The sequence below is a fragment of the Callospermophilus lateralis genome, chromosome 2, assembly GCF_048772815.1.
Source record: "Callospermophilus lateralis isolate mCalLat2 chromosome 2, mCalLat2.hap1, whole genome shotgun sequence".
NCBI lineage: Eukaryota > Metazoa > Chordata > Mammalia > Rodentia > Sciuridae > Callospermophilus > Callospermophilus lateralis.
Genome location: NC_135306.1, coordinates 155,433,811 through 155,450,752, shown reverse-complemented (window position 1 = coordinate 155,450,752; position 16,942 = coordinate 155,433,811). Strand labels below are relative to the sequence as shown.

Here is a 16,942-nt window from a genome sequence, read left to right as displayed (position 1 = left end):
ATACCAGTCATAGCAGCTTTATTTATAATATCGCAAACAGGGAATAACCTAAATGTTTATCAACAGGTGAGTAGATAAAGCAATTTCAGAATCTCCATAAAATAGATTTTTTTTAAGCAATAAAAAGAAAAACTGCTGATACATGCAATGGAATTATAAATCTCAAAAACATGGTGAGACAAGAAGCCAGGTGCCAAAGAGTACATAGCATATTAGTTCATTTACATGAAACACAAGAAAGGCAAATCTAATACACTGTTACAGAAAGTAGATCAGTTGTTAGTTGGGCTGGGGTGGGGAGTTAACTGGGAGAGGACTTTTCAGGGTGATAAAAGGGTCTACATCTGATGGTAGTTCCATGGGTGTAATTTGTCAAAATTCATAGAGATGTACACTTAAAATTGGTGCATTTATTGTAGATAAGAAATGCCTTGGGGCTGGGATTGTAACTTGGAGGGAGAGCTTTCATCTCGAATTCATGAGGCACTGGGTTCAATGCTCAGCACCACATAAAAAAATGAAATAAAGATATTGTGTCCACCTATAACTAAAAAAATAAATATTAAAAAAAGAAATGCCTTCATGAAGTTGATTTAGAAAAGAGTATTTGTTTTGTGGAAAGTAATCAACCCTCGTCATCCCCAATGTAAGCAATATGGAAAAGTACAAGGGAAATAAAAATCACCAGAATATTAAAAAAAAAAAAAAAAAAGAAGGAAAGAAAAGAAAAGAAAGAAAGAAATACATCAAGAAAGCAAGATCAATAGGACTAACCCTTGACAGGATCTACCAAGGTCATTATAAAGTCAGGATTGATGGCTTTGTTTCTCAATGTATTTTAGAAGAGACATTTTTTTAGTAGCCCAGGTTCACTAAGGTAAATTTTGTCTGGCTGCTGACCCCAATATCCACATAAATAGGATTAACTTGTAGATGAAGCCCCCCTGAATAAGATGGCCACCATGAAAATTTCAGACAGAGCTGAGGTCAAAACTTCCCCTACCCAACGTAAAGGAATTGAAGCCCTGATTGGAGAGGACTGCAGAAGGTGAAACCTCAAACAGCAATCAATCTGGAAGTGGCATTGTTTCCTTTGTAGTTCTCTACTCAGAGATGACCCACTCTCTCTTTGTGAGAGTGCTTTTTGCTTGAGCCATACTTTATTTTCACTTACAATAAAGTTTTCTTGCTTGAATTTTTGTAATTTTCTTTCATAAGAACACAAGAACTGAGGTTTGAAGCTGCATCTCTCCACCTCCCTGTGACACCAAGACCAGAGGCATCGCATAGCCTTTTCTCTTCTGAGTCTTACAGCCAGCATTACAAAAAACAGGGTACATAAAGAAAAAAAAAGGGTGGGGTACATAATTCCCTTTGGTGGAACTGTCACATCTCCTTTTACCTCCCTCTGCTTTCCCTCTGGGTGAATCTTTCTTTGGTCTTGGAAATATAATTCCTATTTCTTCAACACAATTTATTCTATGGTAGCCAATGTGCTGAACTTATGTTAAAATGTCCCATTTTATGCTCTCCATAAGGCTGTTATTCACAGATGCAACAAGATATTTGAATGTAGGTAAGAAATGGACTGGGTAAAATGCTAGATAACCTAATATCTCAAACTATTATCAAATCACATGCTCAGAGGAAGGGCTGCAAGGAAAACAGGCCAGGGCCTGCCTAATTAACACTCCTTAAATACCCTGATGTTTGGGGGAGATTTGGCCATAGCCACCCAGTGCTGCTGGGAACTGAATCCTGAATCAAGGAGTACAAAAAGAATGCAGAACACAGCAGGAAGCAGAGGACTCCTCCAGGCCAGGGCAGCAGTGGAGTCTCAGTCTCCAGGGAGATGGAACACTTGCCAGGACAGTGAGACCCTCCTTGCTGGGCAGGTGAAAGCAGCAGCTGCTAGGACAGAATCCTTTCAGAGCAGGTGGGTGGGACAGTATATTACTTAGCAGGTGTGTCATGATATCTAGTCCAAAGACAGGTTTAAAAAAAAAAAAAGTCAGGTTTCTCACTTTTAGTGATGGCCTATGTTAGTTAATCTACACAGTAGTTGGGCCAGGTGTGTTTCTGGTGTCTACTACCCCAGGGACCTCAGGGACCCAGAAACATCAACACCATCTAAGGGGTGATACTAGTTTTCTTTTAAGCCCTAAGGTAAAGAATGGGGAATATTTTCTCTTTTTTTAAACTTTATTAGTTCTTTGTAATTATACATGACAGTAAAATCCATTTTGACATAATTATACAAGCATGGAATGTATCTTATTCTAATTCAGTCCCAAGTACCTCTCCTTCCCTTTCTCTCCCCCCACACGCTGTTCTCTTCCCTTTATTTCTGCCACTTACCCATAGTTATTTTTTTTAATTAATTTCTGTGGATGTACACAATGGTGAAATTCACTGTGGTATGTTCATGTATTTTTTTTTTTTTTACATAGGAAAGTTATGTCAGATTCATTCCTGAATTCTACTGTCTTTCCTTTTCCAATCCTCCCCCAGTCCCCTTTGTCTACTCCACTGAACTTCTATTCTTTTTTGTATTCTTCCCCCTCCACTTATTGTGGATTAGCTTCCACATATCAGAGGAAACATTCAACCTTTGGTTTTTTAGATATTTTTTACCCTGAATTGGTGCTTCTTCCTGATAACTACCTTATACAAAAGGCCCAAATCAACAATACCAAGGAATCTTCCGATATCTCTCTCCCTAAGGAAGACATTTTTATGTAATTTTTATTTATATATGACAGTAGAATGCATTACAATTCTTATTACATATATAGAGCACAATTTTTCATATCTGGGGTTGTATACATAGTATATTCATACCAATTCGTGTCTTCATACATGTACTTTGGATAATGATGTCCATCTCATTCCACCATCATTATTAACCCCCTGACCCTTCCCTTGCCCTCCCATCTATCTGCCCCATCTAGAGTTCTTCTATTCCTTCCATGCTCTGCTCCCTATCCCACTATGAATCAGCCTCCTTACATCAAAGAAAACATTCAGCATTTGTTTTTTGGGAATTGGCTAACTTCACTTAGCATTATCTTCTCCAACATTATCCATTTGCCTGCATATGCCATGATTTTATTCTCTTTTATTGCTGCATAAAATTCCATTGTGTATATATGCCACATTTTTATCCATTCATCTATTGAGAGGCATCTAGGTTGGTTCCACAGTTTAGCTATTATGAATTGTGCTGTTATAAACATTGATGTGGCTGTGTCCCTGTAGCATGCTGTTTTTAAGTCCTTTGGGTATAGACCAAAGAGAGGGATAACTGGGTTAAATGGGGGTTCCATTCCCAATTTTCCAAGAAATCTTCATACTGATTTCCATATTGGCTATACCAATTTGCAGTCCTACCAGCAGTGGATGAGTGTACCTTTTTCCCCAGATCTTTGCTAACACTTATTGTTGTTTGTATGCATAATAGCTGCCATTCTGACTGGAGTGAGATGAAATCTTAGAGTGGTTTTAATTTGCATTTTTCTAATTGCTAATGATGATGAACATTTTTTCATGTATTTGTTAATTGATTGTACATCATCTTCTGAGAAGTGTCTCTTCAGGTCTTTGGCCCATTTATTGACTGGGTTATTTGTTTTTTTGGTGTTTAGCTTTTTGAGTTCTTTATATATCCTAGTGATTAGTGCTCTGTCTGATGTGTGAGGGGTAAAGATTTGCTCCCAAGATGTAGGCTATCCATTCAGTTAAGGAAGACATTTTTAAAAGCATGTTTTTAACACAATAGGAAATCCCTTCTGTAAAGCTTCCCAGAACAAGAAAAATAAAAGCTAACCTTTGTTGAATGCTGATTAAGAGAACATCAGTATGTTAAGTGGTTTACCCAGTTATTTCATTTAATTTTTAGTCAACCGTAGGAGTTCAGTATTGTTATTCTCATTTCAAAAACAAGAAGACAGAGACTGATAGTTTCAGTAATCTAATTCAACTAGCAAGTGATCTCATCGGAATTTAAGTATGGATCAGTATGAATCCAATTCATGCTCTTACCCACTAGCTAGATGGGAAAAATCTTAAATCCCAACATTGGACTTGATTTAATATGTAAAGAAGTGTAATTGACAAAGTTTTAAAATAAGGATAACACCTCTAACTACACCCATTCCCCACCTTCCTGTAGATAGTAAGTAACTAGGCGTGGGGTGGTAACACCTGTGGCGCTGATATCTCCACATCTCTCATTTTTCAGTCACATTTTTTTAAAAAGCAAACTGGTTTTCTCAGTTCACAAACTGCCTCCATAAAGAGGGAAATTTCTACCTGCAAGAACAATCTTCCCTCCCCTGGTGTGACTGAACTGGAAGAAGACCCAGGATTCATTCTGGTGAGTATCCCCTTCCCACAGGGGGCCACAGTGAGGTTAGAGTCCCCTCTTATCCATATGAGAAGGGAACACGGGTGCCTAGAGAGACCTTCTTTTTCTCCTATAGTATGCCAGAAAGTCTTCTTGTTCCTGGTCTTTGCTTTCCTTTTCTATTTCAGTTTCTCCCTTTCTCTTCTTTGTCTCTCCTACCCAGCCCCACCTTCTGTCTCCCCTTTTGTATCTCCTCATCATTCTCCATTGCTTTATTGCTCTTTCTCTGCCTTTCTTGTGTCACTGTGCCTTTCTTTCTGTCTTCTTTGTCTTTTAAGTAAGATCCTGCTTTAAACATATGGTTTAGAGTTATTTGTTCAAATTTAGGAAGCTTTGAGAGAATCCTCATCAAGGGCACCAAGGCTGACCTATTCCTGGTGATATGAATGGTGTGGGGAGGACACAAAGACCAAAGTGCAACTGCAGCTTGGGTCAGCCTGAACTCATGGCGGATTAGTCAATGTGAATTAAAGGAGGGGTCTCTGGATAGGCTCAGAGACTAGATCTAAGTCCTGGTTCAGCTGCTAGTATGTGCAAAACAGGCTGGCCACAGCCTGCTCCTAGATTTCTAATCTCTAAAATGGAGGCTGGACTATGCAATCTGTAAGGTAATTTTCCATCAGACAGAATCTCCTAAAGAATGTAAAATCTCATCTGCCTGCCAATTCGCTGGAGCCTTATCCCACTTTAGGTGGTCACTGTTACTGGAATAAAAAAAAAAAAAAAAAAATTACTGCTCCTGTCATCAAGATGGAAGTCCTAAGGAAATCCCCTAAAAGGGAGATGGATCTCAATTCAGGCTGTGAGGACCCTTGATGTCATTGCAGAAAGGAATTTAAGAACAGAGAAAAGTAAGATGCAGATGGATTTTTTTTGAGAGACAGTAAGAAGTACATACTCTAAGAGACACAGTAGAATGCAAGTGTTGGAAAGGAATGGGCTACATATCAGGCATGTTTATGCATGTAAATCTATAGTACGGGGATATGATCAAAGAGGGGTTTTTAGTGCCCCTTTGGATTGGTAACTGGACTCATTGACCACCAATGGAATGGTGATAATTTTCTTTTCTTTTTTGGTTTTTAAAGGCTATGCTTTGTGAATTTAAACAGTACTACATTGGTGTCCTTATGGACAAGGTTTAATAATTGCCTAAATAGTATTGTTCGTGATCAAGGTAGGTGAAAGTGACCTTTATATCTGGACATATAATCCATATAAAAATGGACTTTAAATCTTGACTAATCTTGTTTAGTCCTGCATGCCTCCTTTCTACCTATCCTTATACCTTCTGTCCTAGTTCACTCTCACCACATTCCACTGTGCCCTTTAACTACATCCATCTTCATCCTAAAATACATGAGTCAGATTCTGTGCCCATGTCCCCCACAAGACACTGAACACTTTTGTATTAACTTTTGAATCCCCAGTATATAGCCCCTGATAGCTGTAATGTGAAACAAAAATCACAAACAAGCCAGGCACAATGGGGCATGCCTGAAATCCCAACAACTTGAGAGGCTGAAGCAGAAGGTTCACAAATTGAAGGCCAGCCTCAGCAATTTAGCAGACCCTAAGCAATTTAGTGAGACCCTGTCTCAAAATAAAAGCCAAAGAAAAGGGGGCTGAGCATACGGCTTATTGGTAAAACACCTCTGGGTTCAATCTCCATTACAAAAAAAATTAAAAATCACAAAAATAGTTTTCTTCTGGTGCAGAACAAACAAAAACTGGGATTTCAGGTTAGAAACCCTGCCCAGACATTGAAAGGATTAACAGATTGATAGCCCTTTCTCAATTCCATGGATGATGATACATGGACCTTCTTAGTTGATGGAGCAATCTACCTGGTTAATTCCCATAACAATTGAGACTCTAGCATGTTAACTACTTATGCAACCCCCACAAGTAGACTGCGTCCTCTAACTTCTTACAAGGACAAATGGCATCCAGCTATCTGAGACTGAGCAATAAAATGTCCGTGATGCCCTTACTGTTCTATTTTGCTGATTTTGGAACTGAGGCCATTATTGAGAGGGATTGCAGAGTGGGATGGAGAACATTCTTATTATGCCACTAGAGTGAAATTCTTGGGCCACCACCAAACAGATCAGAGCAAAAGCATTTGCCAAGGTTTGTTTTTACTAATCAAGAACCAAAGTTGGAGGTTTCAAGATGATCAGATAGGTCCTAGTTTCAACCACCAACTGTGCCTGATGATTTTACTTCATATGCTTCTAAATTTTGTTGTCTACAAATGTTGTACTTGTCTTTCCAACTTCTGTAAGAGGAGAACAAAACCTCTGCCAGTATGCTTGCCCAATGATTCATATTGACTACTTGCAGTTCTCCAGACCAAAAAAAAAAAAAAGAAACTTAATTGCTGTGTTTGTACTTATGCCATTTGTGTATCTGTTGGCATCCCTAGAACTGTTCAAACCAAAAAGCATTGCTCCAATTTGGCCCTGTCTTTCAAAGACCTTTTCCTGCATGCCTCTTAGGATCACTGGACACTTCCCTCTTCCCTGGGACACAGCTTCCTGGAAATGAACTTTCCCAGCACCATCAAATTTCCCCTGAGCAATGGGGAACACTGACTCCTGAACTACATTCTTTACTATGGTCTTCATCCAGTGAAGATTGCTTTGTTGGTGGAGCAATCTGCCTGGTTAAGCATCTTTAGACACTGAATGAAAAGGGGAAAATGATAGATTAAAAGTCAGAATGGCTGCAGAATGGCCAAAGACAAAACAAAAATTCTTTTGTCAGCTTTAGAGGCTTGCTGACAGGGACAAGTTGCTACACAGACATTGTGTCAAGAACTGAACATAAACAATTTTTGGTACTTTATCAGTGTGCTGAAGATCTGAAAGGATGCCAGAGTGAGCATTCTGTTCTTGGTGTAGATATTTCAAAGGACTTGAAAAATTTGCAACCAACCTGATTCACATTAGTTTCTCACCATTGCTCAATCTTTGCTTATCTCCAAAGAATGCCTACGGGGAAATAAATTCTGATATTCCTCTTCATTTTTGTTATAAAAAAATCTCAATCCTGCCTCTTTTCATGGGACCATCCACTCAGTTTCCAACCTGAACTTCTGTATTCTGATTTGCAAATCTATTCTGCACCCAAATAAAGCTGCTTTGCTTTCATTTTAACCTCATTTGTGAATTTTGGCTCATATTAGGATGCTGAAAATTTTTTTCTTTTTTTTTTCTTTTTTCTTTTTACTATTTTGTAGTTGTAGATGGACAGCATGCCTTTATTTTATTTGTTTATTTTTATGTGGTGTTGAAGATTAAACCCATTGCTTCACACAAGCACTCTGACACTGAGCTATGGCCCCAGCCTCTGAAAAGTGGCTTTTTATACTTTTAGAATTAATGAATTCAGTGAATGCATAACAATAACTGCTTCATCCTCTAAATTCCTGTACCACACGCTGAAGTAATTGCATTCAAGCTTAATCACATTCATGCTGTACTTAGGTCTGTCATTTATCATAAATTTCTTAAGGGCAGGAAAGTACTCAATTTATCTTTGATTCTCCATCATCTACTATAGCACCATATAATATATTCAGTAAATTATTGTTTAAAAATTAAGTAGCAGAACAAATAAACAAAATAAAATAGAGAATATTACTCCTTGACAGAAACGATCCAGGACTCATTGGAACCTGAGAAGCTGGAGAAGGGGGGAATCTGGAAGTAAAAGAATCTATCACAGTATGGAAGCACTGTATTTCAATATTTAACAATTGATAAGATCATCCTGCAGCCTAATGAATATCAGCTCTGCATATAAAGAGCCCTTAGTTTTCTAATCTCTGTATCACATTTCCTCTGAGTGACTGCATTTATTTTTTATGGTATTGGCTCTTATCATTATGATGATTCCCTAATCTAAATCTTTAGCTCAAAGAGGCCTCCAGAGCACAACTATGAGTTGGTTTCTCCACTAGGATATTGATATGGGAGTTAAAAGCATTGTTTCTAGGGCTGGGGATACAGCTCACTTGGTAGAGTGCTAGCTTTACATGCAAAAGACCGTGGGTTCAATCCTCAACACCACACACACAAAAAAAGCATTGGTTCTAGAACCAAGTTGTTACAGAGCCATGGTCAAGATAGACCTGATTTATCATGTATAAATTACACATATGATATTACTAATATTTTGTAAGTAATAAATAATACATGCAAAGCACTTAAAAGAAATTACAAAGCATACATGTTAACCATTATATTAAACTCAATGTATGATAACTGAATCAATCGTCTTCTTCTGTTCCCAAACCCTGTAGTTGCTGAGAGCCATAGACAGTAGGAATGACGCATGGCAATTTTCTTGTCAGCCTACCCAATGTTGCTTAGAGGGAGGACTCTCCATTGTGGAAATGGGCTTGCCTTGGACCCAGGTCATTTGCAGTGACATTGCATGAATGTTTGAGAAAGGTGACCCTGCTCAAGGACCAGGGCGGATCCGGGTTTAGGGCGGTGGTTCCAGGTTTAGGGTGTGGATCCTACTGGGAATAGGGTGGTTCCAGGTTTAAGGTGGATCCTGCTGGGAATAGGGCATATCCTGCTGCCTCAGGCGCCCGCTCCTTGAGTTCCCATTAAGTTCTCGCGGGATTCAGAGAGTATTTGGGATGCAGAGCCCGGTGGAGGTGGAGATTTTCCCAGAACGTGCATGTAGAGGGCCGGTGAGAGTTCGGGAATAAAGAGTTGCTGTTGGAATCTACAAGTTTTTATGGTGGCTTGGTTATTTTGTGCCCAGACAGACTGCGGCATGTAGTCCTCCTTTTCAATAAATTACTCAATTATGTACAAACTTAGGAATCACCTTTTTTATTCAAATGTTGCTTTAATTTCTTTTTTATCTTTTATTGATTTTATTTTTTTCAATACACGACAGCAGTGGAATGCATTACAATTCTTATTACACATATAGAACACAATTTTTCATATCTGTATATAAAGTATGTTCATGCCAATTTATGCCTTTATACATGTACTTTGTTTTTTTTCATTACAATTCTTAATATACATATATATCACAATTTTTCATATAGGAATCACCTTTAAAGCCTCCTATACTTCTATTTCCACAAATAATTTAAAAGTCCTACTATTTTAATCCTTTGAATAGTTTTGATTTTTTATATCTAATCAGTCCCAACTTTGACAGTCATTACTTCCTACTAGTATCAAAATATTAACCTTTGTGGTGATCTTCTACCAATGTATTAAAAAAATACTGAAAATATATAAAGAAAACAAAAATAGATTCTTTGGAAACTCAAGGAACCAAGACACAGTCTTCAAGGATCCCCACTTGTGTCTCATTCTCTAACTTTTCCTCCTTGGATCCTTCTATTTAGTCCCCTTTACTGCTTCTTTAAATGTTGGAATGTTACTTAGTGCCAGGGCACTTTTTCTTCTCTCCTATACCTTCTTCCCAAGAGACCTTACAAGTCCCATGCCTTCAAATACTGATGGCTCTCTAATTAGTATCTCCAAATTGGACCTATCCCTTAAAATATACACCCCACATGAGTCTAATCACCATCTTCACTTACCTTTCTATTGTAACCTAAGTAAGACCCCAATCTGTTCATGTAATAAATCTTGACCATAAGCATAGCACCATCATCAATCTATTTGCTTGTGCTAGAATTCTCTGTATTTCTTTTCAATCACTACATAAAAAATTATCAATTTAGTAGCTTAATATACTAAATATTGCCTAATTCATTGTAAGAATTGAATATATTGCTATCATCATCATCATAAATCACCTTTCTAATTAAATTTCATGAATGATGCAAGATTATTAAATAAATTATGTAAACTATTTTAAAAAATACTAATTAACTATTTTAGTTGGGTCAGGAGTCTAAATATGGGTGACCTGGATCTTCTGTTCAAGATTACAAGAGGCTGCAATATAAGTATCAAAATGCTGCAGTTCTCAACTCAAGTTCAAGGTCATCTTCCAAAATCATTTAAATTATTATAATAATTCGGTTTTTTTGTACCTATAGGACTGAGATCCTTATTTTCTTGCTGGCTGTTAGCCTGAGATCAGTCTCACTCCCCAGAGCCTACCTGCAGTTCCTTAACATGTGACCCATGCAGGCAGTTTACAACATGCTTCCTTCTACATAAACAGAAGTCCATCTGCTGCTGCTTCTTATCTCTTTTAAGAGCATAGCTTATTAAGTAAAGCCTCCCAGTAAAACTTTCCCTTTGCCATCAAAGGTAACATAATCACAGAAATGATGTCTCGTCATATTTATGGATTCTGCTCACATTAAAGAGAAAAAGATGATACACAGTATGTATACCAGGGGGTGAGAATCCCAGGGAACATCTTAGACTCCTGTCTACTACATTATCCTTCAATTTGCACTTTCCTTTATATCCCATAACAAAACCATCAATAATTCTGGCTGGGAATGCCTACAATGTAAAACCTAAATATGACCATTGTTCACTATTTCCTTACTATACTCTCAGTCCAATTTGCCATTATTTTTGGACCACTACAATGCTTTCTTAATGTTTCCATATTTCAGTGTTCTTTGATTGCTTCCCATTACATAGAACAAAACCCCAAATCCTTACATGACCTAAAAAGATGCTATATGAATCACAGCTTTCTGACGTTCTTCTGTTTTGCAGTTTTGTTCCAACCAAACTGGCCTTTATTCTAGTGCCCAAAACACAAAATTTGATTCTGTTTTAGGCATTTGCCTTGTCTCTTCCTTATTCTTAGACGGTTCTTCTCCCAGTTCTTCACATATCAGCCTTCTTATCTCCTTTCAGGTTTAATGTTAACTATCACATCATCAGAGTAGTCTTTTCCCAAGAGTCCCTATTCTCAACTCCATGGTAGTATTTCACCACATCATCTTATTCCATCATCTGAATAGCAGAAATAATCATACTAATATTTCTATTGTTTTTCTACTGTTTTTTTCATATTTCCTTCAACATCCTACCCTGACCTGATATGAAAGTATTCTGTGGGAAGAAATCTTGTCTCTATTTTTATAATTGAGAATCCATCACACGAACCATTTCTTGTTACACTGTGTTAAAATATTGCCTGATGTTAATTTGGCAATGAAAGCAAAAAGTTAAATACATAATTGGTGATTTTGGGGTGAGAAGGTGGGCAAAAGAAGCAAAGTTAAAGATCTTTTGATTTTTGTAACCATTAAGTAAAAGCATTTTTATATAAACTGAAGTATACATAATAATGAGTAATATCCATTGTTGTATTGGGAAAATGGTGTTTCTTGAACTGGAAAGACTTGTATGTATTCTTCTACTCACAAACTTATCTTACTGTAAGTAGCTTTACAGTTTTTAAATCTATGAAATAGGATAATACCTGTTTATTTTCTGTTACAAATAAATAAGACAATTATGTTGCACATCTATCATATTAGTCAAGATGTAATTGATACTCAGTATATTGCTTATTTAGTTAAGAATCCTTGCTACCTAGCAGAGGGAAATAATTGAAAGACACAGAAAATTATAACAAGTGTCATAAGAATTACGAGAGTTGAAAATTAGATAACATCTCATCTTTGTGGGAAAATCAAAAGAAACATTAGAAAAGAGATGTTTTATTGTAGCTTCAAGAATACTCAGGTTTTAATGGGGAAGATGGGGTGGGTTGGAGAAGACAGCAATATTACTGATAAAAGATGGTGATAATGGCTTTAATTTCAAATACTTACACACCTAGAAAAGTTATTTTTCAGCTTGGGACAAAGTAGAAGCAAATGAGAGTAGGAATCACAGGAGAAGGGTAAAGATTCTATTGAATACCAAGAAATCAGAGAACTAATTTTTGCTATTCCTATTGTTTGTCCCAATTTTCATATGCAAATAAAATCTCCTTAAAAAAAAAAACTGCCTGCCCACCCAAGACACACAAGTAATACAAGCATAAGTATCTTCGTCTTTCTGTTAAACTTTCATTCATTGTAACTGCTTATAATTCACTTACTTCTTTACTAGGAAATAAGTGTCTACTAGGAAATAACATACATCCCACTCCATAGGATCCCATCTCATTCCATTCTCCACAAACAGGTATCATCTAATAGATAATCTTGGGAATTCTAGGGATACAGCAAGATTGTGGGGAAAAGGGAAGGCAGGTAAGTTGTTCTGAATCTTTGACAAATATCCTCTATGTAAGGAATATATACCATAGGCACATCTTCTGAGGATCGGGTTTTGTTTTTGTTTTTCAGCAAAACATTACTGATCTCCCCTCTACTTCTCTTTTTCTGACTTCTCTTCAAGCACTTGCCTCATATAATTCCCATCATTCATGTGATAATTCATTTCAGGTCAGTAACTTCAAGGACATCATTTCCTCGGGATTCAACTGTGCAGAATGGAAAGCACATCAAAGGCATTCCTTCTTACCATCCTTGAGGACCTCATCGAGGAAGAATTGTCAAAGTTCAAATTCCGACTGACAAGCATACCTCTTGCTGCAGGATACGACCACATTCGGAGGGGCACTCTGCAGCAAGCAAACGCACTCACACTTGCCGACCTATTAATCCAATATTATGGGGAAGAATACTCCAAGACTGTGACCCACGAGGTCCTGAAAGCCATAAACCAGCGCAGCCTGGCAGAGAAGATCAGCAAATTCATAGAAGAATGTAAGTCTAAAACTAATCCACCCCTTCGTTTGCTGGACATGATTCAGGACTTTCCCTGAAATCTTCATTGTAATTAATTCCAATTAGACATGACAGCATCATTTATAAAAGGAGCTATGTTTCATGCTGCTTCATTAAAAAAATAATTTACTGAACTCAAATGCACATAAAATAAAATTACATATATATAATATATACATATATTACTTTATATATATATAGTAGATGGACACAATACCTTTGTTTTATTTGTTTATTTTAAAGGGAACAATTCAATGGCATTTAGTACATTCACAATGTTGTGTAAATATCATCTGTCCAGTTCCAAAAAATGTCCTTTACTCCAAAGTTAAGCCCCTTACCCATTAAACAGTTTCCTCCCTACTCCTCCCAGACCCTGGAAACCATAAATATATGTTTTTATATATGCATTTATATATTTTGGATATTTCATATGAATGATATCATACAGTGTGAATTTTGTGCCTAGATACTTTCACTTTAGTATGTTTTTGAGCTTCATTTACATTGTGGCATGTATCAGCACTTTATTCCTTTTATGTGTAGATAGTATTCCATTTTAAGTATTTGCCACACTTTGTTTTCCATTTGATCTGTTTCTACCTTTTGGCTAAGGACAATAGTGCTATTATGGCAATATATACATACAAATAACTTGTTTGAGTACTTATTTTCAATGTTTTGGGGTGTATACTTGGGAGTAGAATTGCTGAGTTATATGATAATTTTATAGTTAATGTTTGAGGAAACACCAAAGTGTTTTCCATAGTAGCTGAACTGTTTTGCATTATCTCCAACAATATACAAATTTCCTAATTCATTACCTCCTCTCCAGCACCTGTTATTTTCCATTTATTTGATTTCATGCATCCTAATGAGTTTAAGTAGCACCTCAATGTGGTTTTGATTTGAATTTCCCTAATAACTGTTGATGTAGAGCATTCTCTAATGTGTTTAATGGCCATTTTTATGTCTTCTTTAGAGAAATTTCTATTTAATTTTTTTTGCTCAATTTTTTTGGAGGGGAAATTACCAGGGATTGAACTTAGGGGCACTCTACCACTGAGCCACATCCTCATCCCTATTTTGTATTTTATTTAGAGACAGAGTCTCACTGAGTTATTTAACACCTCACTTTTTTTTCAATATTTATTTATTTATTTTAGTTGTAAGTAAACACAACACCTTTATTTCATTTTTATGTGGTGCTAAGGATTGAACCCAGGACCTCACACATGCTAGGTGAGCACTCTACCTCTGAGCCACAACCCCAGCCAAGCACCTCGCTTTTGCTGAGGCTGGCTTTGAACTGGCGATCCTCCTGCCCCAACCTCTGGAGCCGCTGCTATTACAGGTGTGGGCCACTGTACCTGACTCTTTTGCTCTTTTTTAAAATCAGTTTGTTTGGGGGGGGGGTGTTCTTGGGGGGGGTTGTTTGTTGCTATTGAGTTGTAGGAGATTCTCATATATTTTAGACATTAACACTGTATCAGATAGTTTGTAAATAGTTTCCCCTATCCCATATGTTGTCTTTTCACTCTGTTATTTTCTTCCTTTGATGTGCAGGAGCTTTTTAGTTAGATGTATCTCCATCAAGCATAAACATTCATCTTCCTGTTAAACTTCCATTCGCTATAACTGGCAATCCTCCTGCCCCAGCCTCCCACGCCACTGGTATTACAGGTGTGGGCCACTGTGCCTAGCTCTTTTGCTCTTTTTTGTTTTCATTGCCTATACTGTTGCTGTCACATCTAAGAAGTAACTGCCAAGACCAATGTCAAGAAGTTTTCCACTTGTGTTTTCTTCAATGAGTTTTACAGTCTTGGGTTACGATGTCTACATTAAGTGTGTGTGATTTTCAAAATACAAATAACCCAATCAATAAATTGGCAGAAGAACTAAACAGACATTTCTCAAAGAAGAAATACAAATGGCCAATAAATACATGAAAAATTTCAACATCTCTAGCAATTAGGGAAATGCAAATCAAAACAACGGTAAGACTCCACCTCACTTCAGTCAGAATGGCATCCTCAGCTTTAAATCAAATACTGAAATTTGAAGTTTGAATAGGATTTATTGGATATCTTTTTTATTTAAATATTAATGGAGTAGTTATAAGGACTGCCTAAAAATGCATTCAACACAAGGAATTAAAACTTCAAAAAATATATTGAAATGAATAAGATTAAATACATCTTATTAAAATACATGCTCCAAGTGTTCAATATAAGAATCCTAATAAAAAAAATCTTATAATAGGGAGGGAGAACACTCTATCAGCAATGCCCCAATTACTCTGAAATGATTATTGTTGTTTTTGTGCCATTTTTATATCTGACATCACAATTATTTATGTCAAACTGTTGGTTCCAAACTAGTGGTTGTAGATGAGGAAAAAGCCTCTTCATGCTTTCTTAATTGAGAGATTAATTAACATTATCTTCCCTTCAAAGCTGGATCTTCCACTGGAAAGTGTGGCAAAAAGCCAAACAAGAGGAAACAAGAGAATGAAGCAGGACCAGATGAGGAAAAGCAGAATCTAACCGTTTCTAAGGTTTGTAATCAACTCTGGGGCACATATGCTTGCCCTAGAATGGAGTGGAGTGCCTAGGTCATAAGGATGGTCTACATCTCAGAGACTTACTAACTCCAGTAGTCTACTGCATACCATAGTCTTTCCAAGTTGGCACCAACATGTCTCCAAGTTTTCTTAGAGAAGAGCAAGGTCCCAAAGAGGTCCATCTCCCTCTTCATTTCTGTATCCCTGTGAACACATTTCTTTATTTTTATGAGTCATTTCTCTCCAAAATGAGAATAATAATAATAATAATGTGAGATTATCAAAGTCAAAAGTTACTGAATAAAGTTCAATTTATTTTCCTTTCAGTTTTCCTCACTAGTTACATTTTTTTCTGCTCACATATTCAAAATTTCTTTCTGTTACCTTAATATGCCCAACTTTCACACATCTTTGCCTTGACTTTTCTGTTCTCTTTATCTAAGATGCCCCCACCTACCACTCTTCTGCCTGAGAAAAATCCATTTCATTCCATAATAAAACTCGCACAAGCATCTTTCTTATGGTAGGTTCCTTCCTATTTCTTCTTAGACTCTCTTTTCTTCCTATCAACGTTCATGATGATCTGCTACAAAAGTCGAGTAGTCTTCTCATTTTTATCTACCAAGAAAATCTAGTCACTTTTTCAAATGTATTTCCAGTGCATTTGTGTTTTAACTTGCATAACATTGAAGTATTATTGACTACATGCTTGTTTAAAACTCTCATTATTAAGTTTTAAGCCCTTCAAGGTTGGATTCTGAATTATACTTCATCCCTTGGTCAGCCCATTACCTAGCACATAGAAGGATTCAATTTATTTTTGGAAAGCTACTGAATATATTCATGCATGAATAAATTATAAGTTTAACTAAGTCTCTTTATTGTAGAGTATCAATAGCCATTATCATTGTTTCTGTTCCTTTCTAGAAACTTAAAAAATTCTTTAATCCAAAGAAGCCATCCAGCGGATTTACTCCTCTTCCCAGAGATATTCAACAATGCAATGATAAAGAAGTAACAATTAAAAATCAACGCTTTCATGACTTGATCAGGAGGCTTAATCTAGAATGCTATTATCCCAAGAAGATGTCCAAAGTCAATTATCTTTTGATAAATAAGACCTCCTTCCTTGGCAGTCAACCAAGAGCTGAGGGGGAACTACCACATTGTTTTTTAGAGAAACTCTTGGTATTAGATTATCATTCAAGGTACCTAGTTTACAGAGGTAAGATAGAAGCAACTTCTAATG

The 16,942-nt window shown here is 36.8% G+C and overlaps 1 pseudogene; it reads left to right on the top strand.

Moving 5' to 3' along the window:
• Nucleotides 1–16,942, top strand: part of LOC143389199 (interferon-induced very large GTPase 1-like) — a 50,129-nt pseudogene that overhangs the window by 29,717 nt on the left and 3,470 nt on the right.